We start from the raw sequence: 21942 nt of genomic DNA on the forward strand, positions 1-21942 counted from the left end.
ACCTCTATTGGAAGTCCTTGGCCATTAAGCTCTTCAGAAAAACAGATACCTGTTCTTTGACAGGTATGTTTCTGGATATTAAAGAAGGCCCGTATCTGGAAGCATTCTGGGACACTATCATGAACCCCTTGGACCGCAAACTTTACTTCCAACTGAGAGTTGGGAGTTTGCCTGTAAGGGCTTTCACTAGCAGATGGTCCACAGGAGACATGGCTACATGTCCAGGCTGCCCGGCGCTTTCTGAAACTATCGGACACCTGTTGTTCGAATGCCCAGCATACGTGGCCCCACGCCGATTTTGGCTGCGCCCAATGTGCAGGTTACTTGGCACCAATAGTGGATTGCTTGCCTTAAGAATTATTCGTACCTGCACTAACATGACGGTATATGTAGCCACGGCAAAATTCCTGGGGTGGGTATGGCCCATTAGAACCAAATTGCTTGCAAACTAACTTCGCTCAGGGACGCAAAATTGCTATATTTACTTTTTGTGTAATATGTACAGTTCTAAGAGTATTTTATCTGTTTTTACTTTCTTTACCCAATTTCTTAACTGTATTTATTATCTTATACATAAACTTGTATGTACTGTATGCTTTTATGACAATTCGAATAAAGCTTGTTTGACTTGAGTTGGAACCTCATGTTTTTTTCTTAAATAGCTTTACTTTTCCAAAGTAAGAGTACTCTCAATTAGGTTTCCGATGCAGGCAGCTATGGAAATGAAATGCAACCCAACCCACAAGCTTCTAAGAGCAGAATTGGACATCAAAAGCGGCACCACCCCTGTGTAAAGGTCAGTGAAAGAAAGCGGAAGCATCAAAAATTGGATCACAAACCACATTGGGAAAAGATATGCCCTGATGCACACGACTATGAGGCAGCCAGGAACGTTTGCTTGCTAATGATGAAATAATGCTAATGACCGGCCACTTTCAATGGACACTGGATTGAGAACAATTAGGCACCATGGATGGCTATCCTGAAAAAATGCACTGATGGACATTCCACGGTCTACCGAGACAGTCATTTTCAGAACCAATATGTTTAAAAGAAATGCTAGACAGCACTAAAAAAATGCATCTTGCTGGGTAAGGCACCAACTTATTGTGGAGAAAAATAATCATAACGGCAAGCACCGGCCTGGCAGACAAACGTTTGAAGAAGCTCCATGTTGGTAAATACCCAAAATAAGGAAAAAGCTTTATCCTCGAAAGTTTTTGTAAGAAAACAACACCCACCACAACAGGTAAAAAAGCAGCTAAGGAGAAAAAGGAAGGATAGCCGGGGAGAGGTATAGAGGGTACAGATAGGGGTACCATTTAGACAGGAGTATAGGTACCAGGGTAGCAAGCAGGAAAGGCGCTAGAAAAATGGACCGGAGGGGAGGCAGAAGACCCAGCATATAGGTAAGAGAACAGGTATTAGAATACATGCAGAGGTGTAGGAAGACAAAGAGTATTGATACTAGGTTACACGTGTAGAAATTCGGAGCCATGGTATAGGTAAGGTATGCAACAGTCAACTGACAAAGGGGGTGGAATACTAATTATGTACTCAACTTAATACAGTATGGAAATTGTGAGACAACTGACCAACATCGACCATTATTGTCAGTTACCTTCAGAACTTTCACCAGATATTCAAAATCAAATAGCCTTGGTGGCCAATCGGGCCATGGAACAGGATATCACCCCCTTCCCCCACAAAAAGCACCTGTTCCTGAACAACAAGTATCCACACATCCCAGTCCTGTTCGTCCTCTCCAAAATACACAAGAGCCCACATAACCATCCTGGAAGGCACATTGTTTCTGAGTGTGGATCGCCCTCGAGCCATTAAGCAAATAAATCAACTCAACAATTAAGGCGTTTGTCCCTCTCACAAGTACTTTTATTCGTGACAGCATGGACCTGATTTCTCAAATCAAAGACAGGGAGTTGGACCCCACCAAAGACCTCTACGTCAACTTAGACTTAGAGTCTTTATACTCCAACATTCCCCAAATAGAGGGCATGCAAATCACAAGGGACTTATTGGACACTCCACCACAACTCACACATATCCCTACAGACTTCATTATGCAACTACTACAAATAGCCTTGCAACATTGCTAATTTCTATACAAAGATGCCTTCTATCTTAAGAAGACGGGTGTGTCTGTGCGTGTTTGCTTTGCCCCTAATTTTGCAATTCTGTATGTGGTCAATTTGGAGAACATCATTCTCTAGCAAAAAAATCTGTTCTATGACCAGCTACATAGATGACATCCTGCTCATCTGGAAGGGTAGGGAGTACTCAATGAAGCTCAACACCAACCAATCTCAGGTTTACCCTTGAAGAAAATGCAATAAGGTTCTTCCCTTCTTGAACCTTTCTTTACAAATTTAAGATGGCAAAATAGGCACCTACCTGTTTAGAAAACAAACGGAACACAAAACTTAGCCTCTGTATACCAGCAATCATCCAGGGGGTCTCAGGGATGGTATATCCTATGGACAATTCCAGCGCATTCACAGGAATTGTTCAGTGAAAGACAAATTACTTCAGGATAATTTTTATTAGACCTCAGGTGGTCTTCTTTCAGGAGACTCACTTGAAATCCAATAGCCCGAAGTTGTTTATTCCTAATTACTTTTCTAAGGTATTTTTCTCATCAGCAGGGGTGGCCCAGAGAGGGGTTGCTATTTATTTCTCAAGGGATCTTGCCTGGGAATTCCTTCAGGTTCATAGAGATGATAAGGGCAGGTGGATTTGGGTGGTGGCCAAATTGCAAAATAAAATTATAAACTTTGTCAACTATTATGGCCCCATCCACGATGATATTTCCGGTCTGTCAGAAATGTTTGAATCTTTGAGGGGCTCCCCAGGACAGATAATACTAGGAGGAGATTTTAATTTTATTCAAGACTTGTCAAAAGATACTTCTAACAAGAAAAAGAAACAGCTAAAGCCCAAAACAAAATGTTTTTTTGAAGCACTCCTACATGAATATCAATTGAGGGATCCATGGCGTTATAGAAATGCTGAAATTGAATCTTTTACATGCTATTCCCACCGGTTTCGGACTGCATCCAGAATAGACTTTTTTTTAATATCTAGATCTTTTTTGATCTTAAGAGCTGTGATTGGATGCAATCTGTTTTCGGACCATGCTAGAATTGAATTAGAATTAGAATTGGGAGGAGTGGATGAAAAGCGCCCCAGGTGGCAGCTGGATCGCACCCTCCTACAGAACCAGGAATGGGTTTCACAATTCAGAGATTGGATTATACAATACTTTGTAATAAACGATAATACAGCTGAACCTTTCTCTGTTTGGGGCGGATTCAAAGCATCAGCACGCGCCCAGATTATTGCATATACTAGCGCTAAGGCAAACGAAAGAAAGTCAAAAATAGCTAAGCTTCAATCAGACGTAGAGAGGGAATATGCATTGCAGCTCCAACATCACTCAAGCAAACTAGAGCAGGCTAAAACTTTTCTTCGGGATTATTTTGTAGCGGAAGAGATTAACAGCTCGAAAGCCTTCCAACAAAAGGTCTATGAAGACAGCCAGTTGGTGGGGAAATTACTAGCTAACTCTACCAGAAAAAAGCAGGAGTCATCACTGATAGTGAAAATTTGCGATCCTCAGAGCGGGCTGGAGGAGGAGGATAGAGACAAGATCTCAAAAATCTTCCTGGATCATTTTGAAAAAATGTACTCAACGGAATATCAGGTAGAGGATGTAATGATCCAGGACTATTTTTTAGACATTCAAATCCCCAAAATTTCCGAAAGTCGGGTAAATCAAATTAGTCTGGAAATAAATACCCCTGAAATACAAAACTGTATAAAGGCAACCTCAGGGGGAAAAGCTTCCGGCCAGGACGGATTCCCAATAGAATTTTATAAGGTCTTTTTTAGGGAATTAGCAACTCCTTTGAAAAAGTTATATAATCATGTTAGGTTAGGCGGGCTCGTCCCTGCTGAGTTTGAGGAATCTACAATCATACGTTTTCTTAAAAAAGATAAAAATCAGTACGATGTTAATTCATACAGGCCGATTAGCCTACTAAATTCGGATTACAAAATCCTTATGAAAATATGGGCTGAAAGATTTGTCTTTGCTGCCCAGGAGGTCATTCATCAGGACCAGTCTGGGTTTATTGCAAGGCGTTATATGGCAGCAAACACCGAGTTCCTAATTCAGGCATTGGACTATTTTAATATTAATTTGACCCCAGCCTGTATACTGATGATGGACGCGGAAAAAGCGTTTGACCTAGTGAATTGGGCTGCATTATTTTACTCTCTCGGTCAATTTGGTTTCCCAGCCTCAATTATTAAGATGCTTTATAACATCTATGAGGGAGCATCGGCCCAAGTAATAATCAATATGCAGGGGTGGGGAAATCATATCGCCCGACGCCCGAACCATGTTGATTTTTATGACGGGCAAGATGATTTACTGTCTATTTTGTCCGACGGACAAGTAGACATTAAATCACAAATAATAAACGATCCGGGAGCACTCTGGGGCTCACAGCCAATCAATGGCAGAGTCTGTGTTACTGGAGGCCCGACAGCTCAAATGCTAATTATCGGCACTTCTGAGGTTTTCCGCTCTGTAGATCAAATGTCAAAAAGAATGAGCCACTCTCTTCAGTCCCGTCGAAGTCGTCCTGTAAAACCCAGGAACAGGTAAAGGAGAGAGAACATGAGGGCATCGGACAGGGGAGGCTGAAACCCGGCATAAGGAAATTGGAGATTCGCCCCGCCCCTGCTCTCACAACAGAAATCATCACCAACGCCCCCTCCCTCCCCCCTTTTCAGCGCGGCCTCGGGCGGGAAAGACCAAGACCGCCACGGGCGGCATGATGCTAAGTATCTGGGGAAACTGATTGGCACTAATATGACTGGCTTAAACTAAGGCTTTGGCCTGCAGCCTTCCATTGACGATTTCTTTACTGTGACTGGTGGCCAGATCCAACTACTGACTACAGCTTGTGCTGCTGTTGAGAGCGCTCCTCTCCCCAACGACTTATGCAACCGGCAAGATGGTCAATCTACGGGTCAGCCCGGAGCGGTGGTTACATTCACTGATGGCATCCAGGGGATCATTCACACTGGAGGAGCAGCAAGCAGCACACGAGTCGTCACTAAAGCGGGTACGCTGCATAGTGAGTCACCCTGTGTTCCCTTCTCTACATGCAAGTCTCAGGTCAGTGTGTATTCTGTTGTGACGGCCCCTCGTGTTATTACCACCACTTCTAATCCTGACTCAATAATATTGCATTTTGCAGCGACGCCTGCACTAAGCCCCTCGTCGGCTCCGCCCCGTAATTATAAACACTTTAGTTAGGTTCTGGCTCCGAGGGAGGGGGAAAAATCATATTTATATTTTGACCGAGGACAGAGAAAAGAAGGAAGGGCACGAGCGACACGATAGAGACACCGAGAAGAGATGGGTAGAAGCAGGGAGGTGGGAATGGACAGGAGAAGAGGAGCAGAGAGGGACAGAGAACACGAGGGCGGCTCCCTACGCTCTTAACTCTCATGTTACAAAACACACGTGAGCTTTGTGTCTATCTTCCCGTGGCGGCGGCCAGCAGGACCCAAAAGTGAGGAGTGGGGTCAGTGCTTTACATGGGCATGCACTGTCCAGTACCGAGTACCCGCACTTCCTACGTTTGAAAGAACGAGCCCCGTCACTTCTCAGGAGTGCTGCAATACCCAGTGCTCCACTACATTTGGCTACAGCTGCTTGCGCTAAATGTACACATATCTCATACATCTCAGCAGCGAACAGGCACTATTGGACAGTGGAAACTGGCACTTCTAAATTTCCATTTCAGGCATGGTAAGGATGGCGGACAGGATAGGAGAGCAAGAACGGTGGAGTGGGGGTGCAAGCACGTCTCTCCCTCAAGCTCGCTGCTCCAACTCAATGACTGTGCCCAGGGGACAGAAAGAGCTAACGCCCAGGGAGAAAACATTCGTAGGTGACAGGAGGGGGGGGGATGAACGGGATCCGTGCAGAGCTGACGCTCGCTCCAAGATGTGTGTTGTATGCGAGTTCTGGCACCAGAGTGACCCCAGGGAGCGCAGGCCTGAAGAGAGAGCGGGTTAAAAGCCTGAGGCGGAAGATGAGGGACAGGCACTCCTCCCCAGGGTGCAAGCACGTGGCCAGGGCGGAATTGGCAGGCATTAGCTCTAAGTCAGTATAACCTGGGGTGGGAGTGCCTCGCAGTGACTGCAGACAGTATCCACATGGAGAAAGAATACCCTCTGCGTCAGAAGTGCCCCTGTGACCGGTGGCTACTGAGTAAGGACAAACACACCTCCTAGGCTTTTTTCATGCTGGCTACACTGGGCTCTGGAGTGTGGCCTACATGGCGTCGACAAGGGAGAATTGAGCACAGCTTATCGGTGTGAGGGGCAGACAGCACGGGAAGTGCGCCCTGAAGTGGCGTAGATGGTTTCCAATGGAGTAAGCTGCGCCCTGAGGGAACGGTGCTAATGGGCTTGCTCTAGTGTGAGTTGAGCCCTCTCCCGTCTGCCTGCCGGTGTGCAGGACAGGCAGCCGGCAGTGAGTGCACGCTTAAGTGTGGCCAGGCTGACTTCCATTGGAGTGAGTTTAACCCACGGCTCCATGTTTACTGGTGTGAGGGACAGGCAGCCTGCAGTGAGCGTTCTTCGGTACTAATGTGTTTTGGAGCCAGGCTTGGGAGGGCGGGGTGTCCTAGGTTGTCTTAAGACAACTCTCTCTCTCTCTCTCCCCCCCATTTGATTATACATGTCTTAAGAGGGAGCCAGCAGCAGACATTCCTTCCTCCTCTTGGGGTTTCAGTGATTAAAGTACTCGGCTTCTTGGTGCTTTTGATAATAGAACGAGAGCATCAAAGGGCTGAAATCAGAGCCTGAAAAAAGCTATGAGTGAGATGGGACACGAGGCAAGAGCGGGAGCACGGGCCTAGGGAAAGCCTCCTAGTCCTAGAGGAGAATGAAGGAGGCTCCAGACCCCAGAGCCAATGGGTTACAATGGGGGATACTTAATATGTGTGTGTGTTTGGGGGGGGGGCTCACGAAACATTAACTGTAAGCCACAGGTGGGCTTAAGGTACCTGTTTATTTTCGTTATCTGATGTTTCAGGCTTCTGGGCCTGAAAATGAAGTGGCAGTTACAAGCTCTGCAGTCTCGGAGAATAGCAGCAGTACCTCCCCTGAGGATGAGAGTACCATGGTTAAACGGTTAATCCATTGGAAGGGGAATACACATTTTAAATCAACTACTGAGCCACGCAGGAAGCCAGCAGCTTCTGCGCTTAAGTGGGACTATTCTGTTTATCATGAGCCACCCCAGGACACATGAATTGATTTCAAAATAGTGCATGCTGATTAATCAACTATAACTAAAGCTGCACAAAGTGGTAAAAGTGTGCATTGTATTATATTATAGTCGTGTGCTAGGATCTGCAATTTACAGTGAATGTACACTAGATAGACAGGGTATTTTGCTTTTTCAATTTCCGTTTGCATTTTTGGTACTTTCACCCAGAATAATCAAGATCAGAGCATGTCTGTTACACTACGAGTATTGACTGTGTCTTGATTTTTGAGGTTATTTCCCTTGAATATATGTAGGTTATTGGGTTTTATGTTTCTGAAGCCCCCTTTTTGTTGTGTTTCCTGTTTGTTCTGATTTCCTCAACCTCCCAGGGTGTTGGCCTACTGACATCAGGGGTGAAAGATGCTTCTATAAACCAAAATATTGGGGTTTAACCAAATTTCTCTTCCTGTCCGGAATAAACCAACCCCTGCCTACTTGCTAAGAAAAGTGAACCCGAAATCCTACAGATGCTTCGCGTTTGTCTTGTATCTTTTAGTTGCTAGTGGCTATAGTCCCTTCTCATCACATTCATCTTTCTTTCTGCCGCTCACTCCCTGCTTAGCGCCTTAACTCCTGTTCTACAAACCTGACCACCACTCTTCCCAGCATCCTCTTTGCACACTTCCTTGCATTCTTGTACACTACTTCATCACAGCATCTCCAACTCAGGTCCCACATATTTCCACTCTGTGAACTCACTACAACCACCATCTGACTCTTTTCTCCTGGTTAGTAAGTCTGCCACCAGTGTCTTTGATGCTACATGCTCACGAGCCACAGCATTACTCGCCCCTAGGGGCATAGAACATGTAGTGAGTTGGAGACAAATGGGCCACGCATGAAACCTGTATTCTGTGTAGTGGATTAATAAGGGATGGAACCTGTATCATGTAATGAGAGAGAGGAGGGATAACACTATTCTGTCTGTATTGAGAGATATGGGTAACATGAAGCTTATAGTGTGAAGGAATAGAAGCAAAGGGTGATGGGATGGAGCCTTTGATGAGTCAGTGGAAGGGTTATAGACTGTAATTGAGAGGAAAGGGGATGTGTTTAGCCTTTATGGTGAGAGGAATATAGAATTTTATAGGTTGCGGTTAAGGAATTTGCGTGGTTGCTTACTACTGATGGGCAGAAGCAAAGGGCTATTTTACTTACGATGGTGTAACCAATTAGTAAAAGCAGCAGCTAAATGATTTAGGTAGTAAAGGGGACAAGTGGATTTCATTACAGGACAAGAAGATTTCTGTAGCACTTTGTCCTTTGGACAAGTAATTTATTTCAAAAATTCCACACCCCTGAATATGAAACAGGCTGGTAAGATCAAGATAAACAGGGGCACAAGACAGGGCTGCCCGTTGTCCCCGCTGCTTTTTACTTTCTTCATCGAACCTTTAGTAAATAAGATTAGGGACAACGTGGCTATCCAGCCCCCTTTAGTCGGTATGTCTAAATTAAAGCTGTTTGCCGACGATATTATTTTATATTTATCACCCATAAAAGAAAATATTGAAAATTTGATGAGAGAGTTCGATAATTATGAAAAGATAGGGGGTTATAAAGTAAATTTAAAAAAAACTGAGGTCCTTGCATTAAACACTGATCCTCATTTTCTCCCTGCTGATCTGCAGGCCCAAGCTGCAAGAAGCGACCCAATAAGATATCTGGATATATATGTGACCACCGAATATGATATGCTCTATTCTATGAATTATATCAGAATGAAGAACAAAATTTGGAACCTTTTAGATCACTGGCTTCTTCTTCCTTTATCGATTATAGGTAGGGTCTCATTGATCAAGATGTCGGTGCTGCCTTTGCTTATCTTTTTGTTCAGTAACGTGCCCATCAAAATTAATTTAACATTTTTTAAAGAACTCGAAACAATGCTGAGAGGCTTTATATGGGGTAACAAAACTTCAAGAGTTAAACTTCCAGTATTACAACTTCCAGCTGAACAAGGAGGCTTAGCCCTACCCCACTTAAGGACCTATTATGAAGCCGCATTTTTCAATATATTGGCAGGATTACTGAGGAATAATCAAACAAGAGATAATTTCTTTCTAACAAGAATGCTACAAGAAGTAGGCTCCCAAATTCCAGTTTTTTTAAAAATCGCAAAGCTCCCAAAGAGGTCAAGATATAAAACATTAAGAGAATATGCCTCAAGAATGTCGCTTCTTTTCAGAAAACATGGTACTGATAGTTCTCATTATCTAAGTTTAAAAGAATGTACTCAAATAGGCCTTCCACTAAGCCTGAATTGTATTAAATCTTGGGAACTTTGCGGCTTCCGAGAGCTAAGACATTTTGTAATCCAAAACAGGGTAATTAGCTGGCAGGAGGTAGCCGCTAGAATAAATGGTTCATTACACCCGACTTTTTTTTAATATATGCAGATCTTTAATTTTATTAGAAAAGAGATAAGTGGCCTGTTTAATCCCCCTAATATCATACTAACAGCTTTGTATGATGGAATGAGGGAAGGTATCGGATACTGGTATAAAAAGCTTCATTGTTCAAATCAAAATGTTTTAGTAGACAGCCATCTTGAGAAAATAAATCTCGCTACAAAATGTAACTTTTCTACAAAGGATTGGGAGGTCATTTGTGAGTTGGGGAATAGATCATTGCGAGCTGCCAACTATAAAAGGATGTGTTTTCTGTCCCGTTGGTTAGCATACTATACACCGGAGGCTTTGGAAAGGATGTTTCCCGGAGCTGAGAATAAATGTTTTAGATGTTTGGCTAGTAGCCAGGGAGGATGGCATCACATTTTTTTCTCTTGCCACCAGTTAGAAACTTTCTGGAAGGGAATATTTGCCAATATCGAACAGGCTATTGGGAAATCTCTTCCACCAACAGCAGAAGTAGCCCTGTTCGGTATATGCAAAGATAGGAACAGGTTTAATAAAGCAGAAGAGGTATTTATATTTATATCTTGCACAGTTGCTCGCTCCTTAATTCTTCAAAACTGGAAGTCCAGCGAGATCCCATCACACTTAAAATGGCTCAACAAAATGAGGAGAACATGTTTTTTCGAAAAGGCATATCCGGGTAGAGTGGGAGCTGTTGGGAGATTTGAGAGGAACTGGAAATATTTTGAGACTCTAGAAGTAATTAAGGGAGGATGAATCGAGAAGTAAATTGTGAGGAGATGACTTTTCTTTTAAAGCCTTCTATCTGATTTCCAGGACATCTACACTTATTGCACCTTTTCCTATATCAGATTGCACTTTGCACTTTTCAAGATAGTACTTTTTTGTACTTTTGGCACTTTTGCACTAGCACTTTATTGCAGTTTTGCACGTCTTCGCTGATGCACTTTATAAATTGCATATTTTGTACTTAATGTCCAGGAAAATGTTACCGCTGTAGTGGGCTGACTTCTATCTCGAGGAACCTTCCTTTTATCTTTGCATATCGTTTTCTACTTTTTTAACTTCTTATCTCTGGTTTGTTATTTGAGAAATTTATTGGAAATTCGTGATTATTGAATTCTAAAGTATATCATGTTTTGTACCTTGGCTTTCCTGTTGCTCTATTCAATAAAAAAAGAAGAAAAAAAAAGACAAATTACTTCAGAGAGGCAGCTGTACTCCAAGAAAACCTAGTGACCCAAGGTTACCCGGAATGTCTGGGATCATGCTCACTTAAACGTGCATGGTACGGCCCTAGAGATACACTACTTACACCTACGACGTGAACTAGGAACAAACTGATACCTTTTGTTTCTACCTTTTATCAGGCCAGCAACAAGATCAGCAAAATAATCAAAACGAATTAGAGTGTTTTACACTACCAAACTAGTTTTGTAGACCAACCTCCATTTTCCTACAAGAGAGGAAACACCTTAGGTGACCACTTAGCCCAGGCCATTACGTGACACCTAAAACCAAAACCAGCCAACCTATTACCACAACATGGGGTTTACCCATCTGTTATTGGCAGTTTCAAATGCTAAAATTGCATGGTATGCACACAAACTACAAATACCAAAACTTTTGAACCAGGTACCCATAAATACACCCTGAGACAGCTGCGTAATTGTCGTTCTTCCAATGAGATATACGTGATTTGCTTCCCTTGTAACTTGATCTGTATCGGGCAAACAACCCAGATGGTCAAAGGTCACATTATTCAAAACAAAACCAGAATCACCTGGGTCAAGTGGAAAATGCCTCACTGGTCTCCCACTTCAAAGTACACACCCACACTGAAAATAATTGTATGTGGCAAGTGATAGACCAACCTACCCTCCCAGTGCACGGGGTGATCTTGCCCAACTACTGTTATGGTGTGAATACCACTAGATTTCCCACTGCAGATCCGTTGACAATGCCCTGAATACTTTAAATGAATGGAACAGCATGGTTTCAACTTAAATCCCTCTCCACCTTAGGAACCCTGTTTAGGTGCCCAATAATGCCTGTACTTATAGGACACTTCTCCCTGATGTTTCCATAAATGTACATAAGAATCTATACAATAGTTTTTTTTGTACATTATGAGTGTTTGCTTCAGTTTTGAAAAATGTATTGTGTTTAATAATTATTTCCTTTTGTGGTACAAACTAAGAGATTGCACCCCTTCAAGAGTAGATACTTTCCCAGCAGACTCCATCTCCTTCTAGTGCCCCGGGGCACTCAGCACCCTACCCCCTCTCAATCTCTCTGCGGTCTTGTGCTTTCCATTTCTAGCATACATCTGCACTGGTAACCGGTCAGACGCGTAGCACCAGATTCATTCAAAATGCGCTTCGGTTGAGAAGACCTGCACCTGCCTACACTTGGCTGCTGCAATTTCTAGCCCCTCTTGCCTTGCACTCAGATTAAAATTGACTAACTGCCACTCTACTTCTCTTAGATTTATTTTACCCTAACATTGGCAACACTTTCTAATTCCCTGCATCTTGCTGACGCGTGCCTCTTATTACCTATCGGTACCTTGAGTCAGACGTTCCTTTACACCCCGCTCACCAAGCCATTGCCCTACTGTGGTTATATGTTGTTACCACGAATTCCGTTGCAACGCATGCCTTTTCCACGCATGCGTTACCACGGAATTCGTTTTCCCCTCATCTTCTTTGCCACGTCGTTCTTACGTCATAAAGAGGAAACGGAAGTTTATTCCGCTTCCTCTCTTATGACACTGTTTTTTTCGGCACGGCGGGATCGTTTTTTTATGGGGGGGGAGACCCCCCCCAACCCCCCCTTTTTAATCCTTCGGTTTTTTTTTTCGTGGTAAATACGATCGTTGAAGGCATACGCGTTGGAAAGACGTTTACGTGGTAAGTGCCTCGTTGTAAACGTTACGCGTAGTACTGCCTTCGTTGTTAATGATGTTTCCCCTACTGTTCCAGGTTAGTATGAGCACTTATGCACAGCTGCTATTTAGTTAACAGCATGCACACTCTTATCATTATTCACCATCTACCATTGTAGATTAATTCCTGACTGCTTGTAGGCCCTATTAAAGTTCACTTATTTGCCACACCTGCGAAGCTAAGACAAGCACTAATCCTCTTGATGGCTATAGTCAGCACATGATCATATCCATGCAATCCCGATTACATAATTTTTCCTTCCCATGTCATACACTGACCGGGTTGTTCCAATTTTCAACCAACAGTCCTTGGAACTGCTTCCTCTTGCCATAATTACTTGTAATCCCTGAAGGAAAGCTGCAGATCATTCTCTTTCCTCCCTGGTGACCCGCTGCGCTGGCCTAGTACCAGGCATATTCGCTCAGGCTGTTTCCAACGAGTTATGTTATTGGGGGCTAACGTTAGCCCTTCTTCTCTTTTCTCCTTCTTGCCTAGGTGCCTTGAAATTTGTTCAGATACCTTAATACACGTAACTCATGCCCCCTTGCATTGGTTCAAGTCAATTTGATATGAGGGTTCATTCCAAATTGTCCCACCATTAGGCAGCAATCATCTTCCTAATGTTTCCCTCGGCCGGATGATGACCTCGAGTCTTGAAGGTCGAAATGCTGTCGACTTGTATCAGCTAAATTGGGATTTTTAATTATGACATGATTTTCCACTATTTGTATTATAAAGAAAACATTCATGCAAAATATTATTTTCAACATATTCCAAAGACGCTGTTTTACTTTTCTCACGTGTTTCACTTGTGCTGTTTAAATATTTGTTCACGAGCACAATGTGTTCACCATTCACTTAGAACACAACTTAAAATGCACGGTTGATGCTACAATATAACCCTAGAAAAGCATAATTCTATGCCTTTGCTGTTAATACAACTACGCTAAAAAGTTGGGATTACGTGTTTTTTCTTCTTTATAATTTCTTTCTAAATTGTACCTCCTCGTTGGCTTTCATCAAGACCTTGTTGTATGATACTGTACCCATCCAAGTCTCAAAAGGGGCTACAGGTCTCAACTGTGGTTTTTAAATATGGTGTAGGTAAGGGCAAAGGTACTAGGGTCGATGAATTAAGTACTGGGAGGTGTAGAGGTACTAAATTGGTGGAATGGCTTTATGCAACTGTGTCTACCAGGGCTATAGGGGATGGGTAAAGAAATAAAATGGTGGAATCGGCCAGGGGTAGGAAGTGGAATGAGAAGATACAATATGGGAGCGGCTGCGGCCCCACGTCCTCTCCTCAACAATAGAGATCACTCTCCCCACCATAGACACCAAGGGGGACTAGAGGAGGAGCAGAATGAAGGGGGAAACAAAGATATTTTCTCTTGTGAATGAGGCCGCAAGAGCTTCACCAGATCCTTAAAAAAAATATATACATATATGCATACATACACAAGCACATATACAAGCATGCACACATACTTTACCAACATAAAGGACATTTGCCCTGAAGGATTGAAATTCCTTGAAATGCCATTTATTTGGAAAATTCGTGGAAACAGGTTAGTAGAGAAAGTTTCTCCACTCTAGGTTCCCTTATATATTTTTATTATCTGAACATCACATACAACTGAAAGGAGGAGCGAGAAAACCAATCGCCTGGATGAAGCGGATTAACGGTCTATGAATGAGCAGGTGTGTATTATGCTGCATGTGTTCTGAGAGACTGTGAACCTGCTGAATTAATGATAATGTGTTTGTGTTTCTGAGAGCACTAGCAATCAGAAAACTGCCATTAAGAAGTTATGTAACCCACTGACGGCAGTCGGTAGAATATGTTTGTGCCACAGACGTTCATGGGAATTTTGTTTGATGTGAACTTTGGAGGCTGCAGAAAGATGCCATGGAAGTGAATACCAGAATCCAAATAGTTGCTTTAATGAAGGAACATAGAAAAGTTGATAATAACACGAATAGTAAACTTACTCAAAACCTCCCACGAAGCAGACAATGAATGGAGGTAAGGTGTTTTCTGTTAAGCAAAGGTTTACATTGCACCACGGAAATATGCTGTCAGTTTACTCCTAGAAAATAACTTATGAATCTAGAGAGTACATTTGATTTGTTTTTCTAGTTAATCTTCATCTCGTTGGATACAACCGAGCTCAAAGTGTCCTATGGAACGCATCCAACCTGTAGACTATAAAATTGTGACTTAACATCGACGTCCTGCTTGATTCACTCCCCGATGTAAAGTCAATGTTACCAACCTGTCATCACACAAGCCATCAAAAGAACAAACAAGAAGCACTCTTTGGATAACAATCAAGCGTTTAATGGTTGCTCCTAAAACACTTAAAACAAGTGTTTATCACCTCAAGTACATCCACAAATGTTTGACATATTTCTATCAAAGTTTTTAAAATATTTAAAAGTAAACTTAAACTGACAAATGCTATTGAAAAAAAAATCAATGATGATCTTGCGTAACACACTTATAATGTACAATGCCGAGCAGTGACGTGGCGGAATGTAAAATGGGGAGACTCCCCTGAAGAAGGTTATAAGGGGCCCCTGAGACTCGCATGTCTGACAGATAGTCGTAGTCCTTGGACTGATAGGGACCCAGAAGGGTTGGGCCCCTCTGCGCTGCAGGGGTCTGCATTACCACCCCTGATGCCAAGTGCATTGTTGTCTGTAGCGTCCTTAAATATTTTCAGGTACTCTATGCGACACTTCATCATTTGATATTAGTTCTGTGGTTCATTTATTTGAAGAGTTTCATATAGCGCTGACTAGACCCGGAGGTATCAGAGTGCTTTACATGAGGATATGGTTACAACAGAACAGCGTTACATAGTTACATTAGTTTCTAGAGCATAACATAGCATAGAGAAAGACTATGGGGCATATTATCAAGGTGGTTTATCTCAGCTTTTTTGGCTTTAAAAGCCAAAAAAGCGGAGATAAAATTATCTCCCTATTACCAAGCTGTCGCTAACACCAGTTAGTGACAGCTAATAGGAGATAGCGACCATCTTGGGCCCCGCTTTGCATGTCAGTGATATTTATCACTAATGACATGCAAAGTGGGCGTGCCAAGATGTTAGCGACTGGAAACAGTCGCTAACATCGCTATCTCCTATTACCAACTTTTGGAGATATTCGCGCTAAGCGCGAATATCTCCAAAAGCTAACACCTGCCCTGAGCAGTTCTTCACCATGTTATCCAATGGGAGGTGGATAACATGGCTAAGAGCATTTGCTCGATAATGCATGAATATCGCTGACTTTTCAGCGATATTCATGCATTGCGGCCGTTTTTTATCGCATTTGCGATAAACCTTGCTAATAGCAAGGTTTATCTGCGATAAAAATCGCCGATGTGCGGCGATAATTTTTGTCTCTAAACAAGTTAGAGACAAAAATTATCGCTAGTTGTTGGTAATATGCCCCAATGTTACCTAAATACATCAGTTGCTAGAGCATAAGATAACATAGAAAACAAGTCCTAAGGAGCATAGATGACAGAGGAGGAAAAGTAAAGGGTTGGAATACATATCAAGTCAGGTAGAAGAGTACTTCAGTAGATACCAAAAGTCAGAGCAAGCAAGTTGAACAAAATCGGAGAGGGTCCAGGGATCAACAACAACCAGTGCCAGACTTCTTCCTGGTCGGGTAGAAATTTAGAAATGGAAGGGGTGTGAAGGAGGGAGCAAAAGGGTGTCACACTGGACAAACAAGAAGAGAGGGGTGTAGTTGACTCAGAGGGGGTCGACAAAGGGCAATGGTTACTCCGGCGGCAGAGGGCGCAGACCAGTGGCAAGGATCAATCAGGGTAACAGTCGAAACCGCAAGATGGAGGAACCAGGACACGGACCCCAAGAGCTAAGTAAACAAGATGGCGGGATTGAGGGTAGACAACAATAAGAGGATGTTTCAGTTTTCACTGGAAAGATTTAAGCTTGGATATTGGTTTGATAAGTTTTGTGTTTCTTTAGATTGTTTTGATCAACTGATGAAGAGTATGTATGAATAGCACATATATGAAGGTGTTTCTGTCTGTACACTTTTGAGGCAAAGAGATGCAGCATGAGTTAAACCCCCCCCCACGCCCCCCCAAAAAAAAGCTGACACTGCTTCAAAAAATTCCAAAGCAAAACTGTGCTTACATCCCAAAAAGGCATTTTGATCACTAACTTCTTTTGACGGATTTATGTAACGATGAAATGCATGTTTTCCACTGCATTAGTGTACAGGTGAATTCACCCTCCCCCCCCCCGTCAATCCCCCCAGCCTGCCTTGTTCTCAATAGTAGGTTTGGAACGCCGCAAACATGCTAAGCCTATGTATAACTTTATGGCCACTGCCAAGCAACTGAGTTAGAAGAGATGACAATGTCGCTTGCATCTCTCATCCTTAAAACTTTGATTCTTCCATGAGGCAAAAATAAAATTTCTACTACAATACCGCAACGTTACTAGTGAAATCTGAAATTGTTTTTTCCACGTCCTACTTGTTCACATTTTACAACAGCCAACCGCTCCAAAGTATGAGCCACACTTTCCAGGCGAAAGCAACGTTCTCATGACTAAAAACAAATATCACAGGTGAAATTAAAAAAAAATTAAAAAATTCTGAAAGAAAATAAATGAATACGGAACCCAAAAGGGCAATCGGAACAAAAGAGGTTTAGATTGTTTGACATTATACAGATTACGCTCACAAATGTAATACTATACACCTACAGCAAACATGTAAAACGCCACTTAAGAAATTAGATTGCATTAAGATGATAACTTGTTTTGCAGTCCACGTTTGCATTTTGTGCTTTTTTACTTATGCCCAACTCTACACTTAGCTCAAAATAAGTATTCCAAATACACAATGCACACAAAAGAGAATCCAGGATGAATAGAAGTAACTCCATGACTGAACAAACAACGTGCAATGCAAAAGAAAATTTTAAGTATACAACTAATTTTATGCACAGACATATAGGTCAGTCATGACCTCTCAGGACAGCGAGAAAGACGATGGCTGGTTTGGGGACAGGAAAACAAGCTGTTCAAAGTTGCTCTTGGATGTACAAGTAAACATCAAAAATGGAAGTGATATCGAGGTGACAGAAACGATGGCATCAAAACCATCTTTAAAAAAAAAAAAAAAAAAAAAAAAAAAGAAGACTGTGGAAAACTAAAGAAAAGCGTGTTTCCGCTGTCTGACTAAAAACTGCATTACTAGCGAAAGGTGTTATTGGGCTGAATGCCACAACATGTATATTAAAGCATCCTATACAATGGCTACGGGACTGTTACTTTTAAGGAATACAGAACAGAGTTAAATATACGTGCAATCACTTCCTCTACGAAATGTCAGTGTTGTAAAGTAGCCGGGAGTGAAGAGCACGTGTCCAAGTTCCCTGCCAGATCCTGATGTGTCATTGGCAAGTCGCCATCTCAAGCGTGATGAGCTGGAAGCGGTCTTTAGTAAAGACGTTCCTCTGCTAGTAAGACTGAAGACAAAAGAGAAGAATTGCAGTACATAGGTATACAATCTAAAGTCTCTGTGTATTACATGCTATACCTTGCTGCGAGGGTCTCTTGTATCAATAGGGAGCGGACTTCGGAGTACACTGCTGCACGGCATGAAGTACATAGACAGTCCAGCTGTGCATTTTCCTTTACCACAAACAGCCGAGTGCTCACTGGGTGTCACTGCTGGAACACTACATGCACTCACGAAAAACAACCGTGGGCACTCATCAGAACACCTAGTCCCTGGGAAGATCAGTGGTACCATAAGACCGCTATCTACCCTTGCTGATGGGTGTGCTTACATCGGCACACACTGAAGCTTTAGGAACTAAGGGACGTTCCTTCTTGAATTGCACTGGCCCTCACAGGGCAGCTGAGCACCTGTGCCTCGGGTGGTCAGCTTTACGGTAACATCAATGGAAATATCATTTAGTAACTGAAATATTTGCATCACTGGATATCGCAGTCCTTGACTTGGGACTGCCCCTGTGGCTACATTAGATCACAAAGGTATCCACCGAAGTACTCTTCTCCATGACTGGTCTACCTGACTTGATATGTATTCCTAACCCTTTACTTTTCTCCCTCTACCATCTATGCTCCTTAGGACTTGTTTTCTATGTTATCTTATGCTCTAGCAACGGATGTATTTATGTAACATTGTCTTTCTCTATACTATGTTATGCCCTAGAAACTAATGTAACTATGTAACACTGTTCTATTGTAACCATATCCTCGTGTAAAGCGCTCTGATACCTCCGGGTCTAGCCAGTGCTATATAAAACTTCAAATAAATAAAAAATAAATACTAGAACATAGGTAGCCATCAGAGACTGACTGTCACTAATACTGCAAAAGGATATTACGCAAGTGCCTTCTCCAACGCCACCACAGGGAACCCATGATAGGTAGCCCACTTTCAAGATTTCTAAATGGGCACTCACCGGTAAGGTTAACCTGTTCGGAGTGGATGCGTGAAAGGGAGGGGGGGGGCAGTGACAGGTAAACTCATGATATACACCAACACCATTCTGCAAAAACCAAATCATGTTGATGCCATCAGAATATTCTTGGCTCAATAAAAACACCAAGATACACGTCAAACGTTTGCAGTATCACCGGATACTTTGCCATTACCGCTTCCGACCCCTTCGGCGCCAGTGCCGTTTCTACACCCGAGCTTCAGTCCTGATGTAAATCATTAGAATCGTATGGTATCTGGATCAATGGTAACAATCCGCGATGACAACATCCGAAACACATGAATTTGTCAAATGAAACCCCAGGGCTGGATATGTACCTTGGCGAGTCTAAACAACGTCTAAACAACGTACCTTGACCCCAAGTACTGACAGCAGGATTGTGATGTGCATAATACAGAGTGCGCGCAAATGTTAAGAACTGGGCCCGTTATATTCGAGGGAAATTAGACTACTGTCAATTTCATTATCAGCATATTTTGGTGGTAACAGGAAGGAATGCCAGAGAAGCCTCCAAAACGTACACATGCATGCTGTTGGCGGGTTACGTTGCTTGGGGAGGGATGTCAGCCATGCTCAAGTGTCAATTCTACTCACCAGTTACCGCCTTTACTGCTACCACGTGTCAACTGTCCACCTGTACGGTACTAACACGGTCGGTCCGTGAATTCAGCCTAATGTCCGTTATTGATCTTTTAACGTAATTTCAGCACTTCCGGGTCGCATACCACCAATCCCACAACTAAACATACTGCGAGAGTCGTCTGGGAGTACTAGGAGGGGGGGTTCTGCTACTGTGTAAGGTGAGCTAGGATTGGAGTCATTTTAGCCAATCCTGGCGCACCGCACATGATTTGGATGTACTGATTGGACGAGCTTTCCGCACGCGCCTTTGTCCAATACGCCCGCGGACGCTTCGCTGCACACAGCTCGTTTCGGAGCTCGTGGGCATTTAGTGGAAGTGCCTCTGGGGCGCGTGAGTCGCGTATGAAGAACGTACACACGCCCGGCGGGCCTGGTTGTCGTTGCCCGCGCTTCTGAAGGGGAAGAGTAAGGAGTACTCGTCGCTGAGTATTGCTACCTCAGCGTGGTCAGAGTTATCGATGGGTGGACCTGGTCACGGTTCGTCCCCGGCGACCAGTCGGATGACTGAGCCGGACCATTGCTGGCTGAACGGGCAGAGCATGCTGGCTGCTGCCCACGTTGTTGTTCTCCGGTTGGGCCGGTATCTGCAACAAGGGGCGCGGCTTCGTCCTCGTGTGTGACATCGGTTAACACGAAAGCGTGTACGGGACAGTACAAAAAGCAAATCTCTTTGTATTCCATGTATTACAGTACCTGGTTTATATAAACCGCACCTACCGAATGAAAGGCAATTTGAGATTTCCAGACTGACTACCGTAATTCCTATGTTTATTTTTCAGTTACAACTTATCTGTGTTTCTTTGTACGACACAGTGCTGGCATGGTTCACTGCACAAATATTCGATATGCTTTGCGACACTAGTGAGTGAGCCTGCCTTTAGTTTCATTTATAGAAAAGGATCAAATGAGTTCGATTTTAGCAACTGGTACTGTAAATGTCAGGATTGTAATGCTACGCTTTTGTTCATTTTAGTATTCGTCTGCAGGTACCATTTCATCTCTACTTTAGAAATGACTTTCTTTCAAGCATTTATGTTAGTAACGAGTGTCGCTGTTACCCAAAATACTGACTGTCGATTAACAGAAAAGGGAAAGATTGTAGCAATTGAAAGTCGGAGTCAGGAAGATGAATTGAAGGATTACGTTTATTATCATCAGCCCCACACCTAATGCGGTGCGTAGGTCAGTTAAGCAGAATCAAATCAGACAGTTGGGTGTGAGGGAAGGGACCAGAGGCAGTGTAGAATGTTGGGGAACCAATGGGAGGGGTGAGGGAACAATGGGTGCTCTCGCGCAGGAGAGCTGGTAGACACCACTTGCCTAGGGCTCAGGGGGAACCAGAACTAGGTTACAACACATCTTCCTCTCTTGCGAGTTTTAACAGATAAGCCACTAAGTGTGGTAAAGCGAAACATTAGTGCTAGATTAACTGATTGACATTAGTCACAAACACAGTCTTCATAACGTTTTGGTTTGTGGATGGTTCTCCCAAATCTTCCCTTGGCAACAAGGGAATCAGGAACACTTTCTGTGCAGTGGCGGTGCGTCCATTGGGGGCGTTGCCCTACTAATGCCACATGCCCCCAATTCACGCTTAGACACACATTCCTGCAAATGAAAAAACGTTCATCAGCTCACGCTAAATTGCACCGGGACATGCCCGAGGCAATCGGAGCTGAAGGGGGTGGGGCCGCGCCAGCAGAGGGTTTGAGTGACAGACTGTGTCACTGACAGCCCAGCGCGGCACTAAGAGCAGGCAGCAGCAGTAGTGGTGCCCATGCTCGAGTTAGGGCTAATCCTTTTTATTCCTAGCTCGAACATGCCCACAGTCAGCCACTACCAGGAGAGCCACTGAGCCAGGGACCCGAGCAGCAGCGGGGAGGGGGGGCAGAGAGCACACCTGCTCTAGCCAATCCTGGCGCTGCTCATGCAGTACTTGGATTGGCTGAAACACCGCACAGCCTTGAGCCTGAGGGCATGCATAAAAAGTATTGGGTGTCGGGTCCGTGCGTGGGTGGTGGTGTAGTGGTTAAAAACTGTTATGGCCAATCACTGTGGCTTATGTGAAGCCAT

The 21942-nt window shown here is 43.5% G+C and overlaps 1 protein-coding gene across 9 annotated transcripts in view; it reads right to left on the bottom strand.

Moving 5' to 3' along the window:
• The window catches only part of ATP13A3 (ATPase 13A3), a 430700-nt gene extending 410673 nt beyond the window's left edge, over nt 1-20027 (bottom strand). For 3 of the 9 annotated variants that reach the window (XM_078666249.1, XM_078666244.1, XM_078666250.1), the window contains exon 1: nt 19822-20027. The gene's annotated coding sequence lies outside the window, so the exon portion shown is untranslated. The remainder of the gene's footprint in view (nt 1-19821) is intronic. The other 6 variants (XM_078666245.1, XM_078666251.1, XM_078666247.1 and 3 more) reach the window with 4 other exon arrangements.
• Nucleotides 20028-21942: the final 1915 nt, after the last annotated feature.

This window comes from Lissotriton helveticus, chromosome 11 (assembly GCF_964261635.1).
Source record: "Lissotriton helveticus chromosome 11, aLisHel1.1, whole genome shotgun sequence".
NCBI lineage: Eukaryota > Metazoa > Chordata > Amphibia > Caudata > Salamandridae > Lissotriton > Lissotriton helveticus.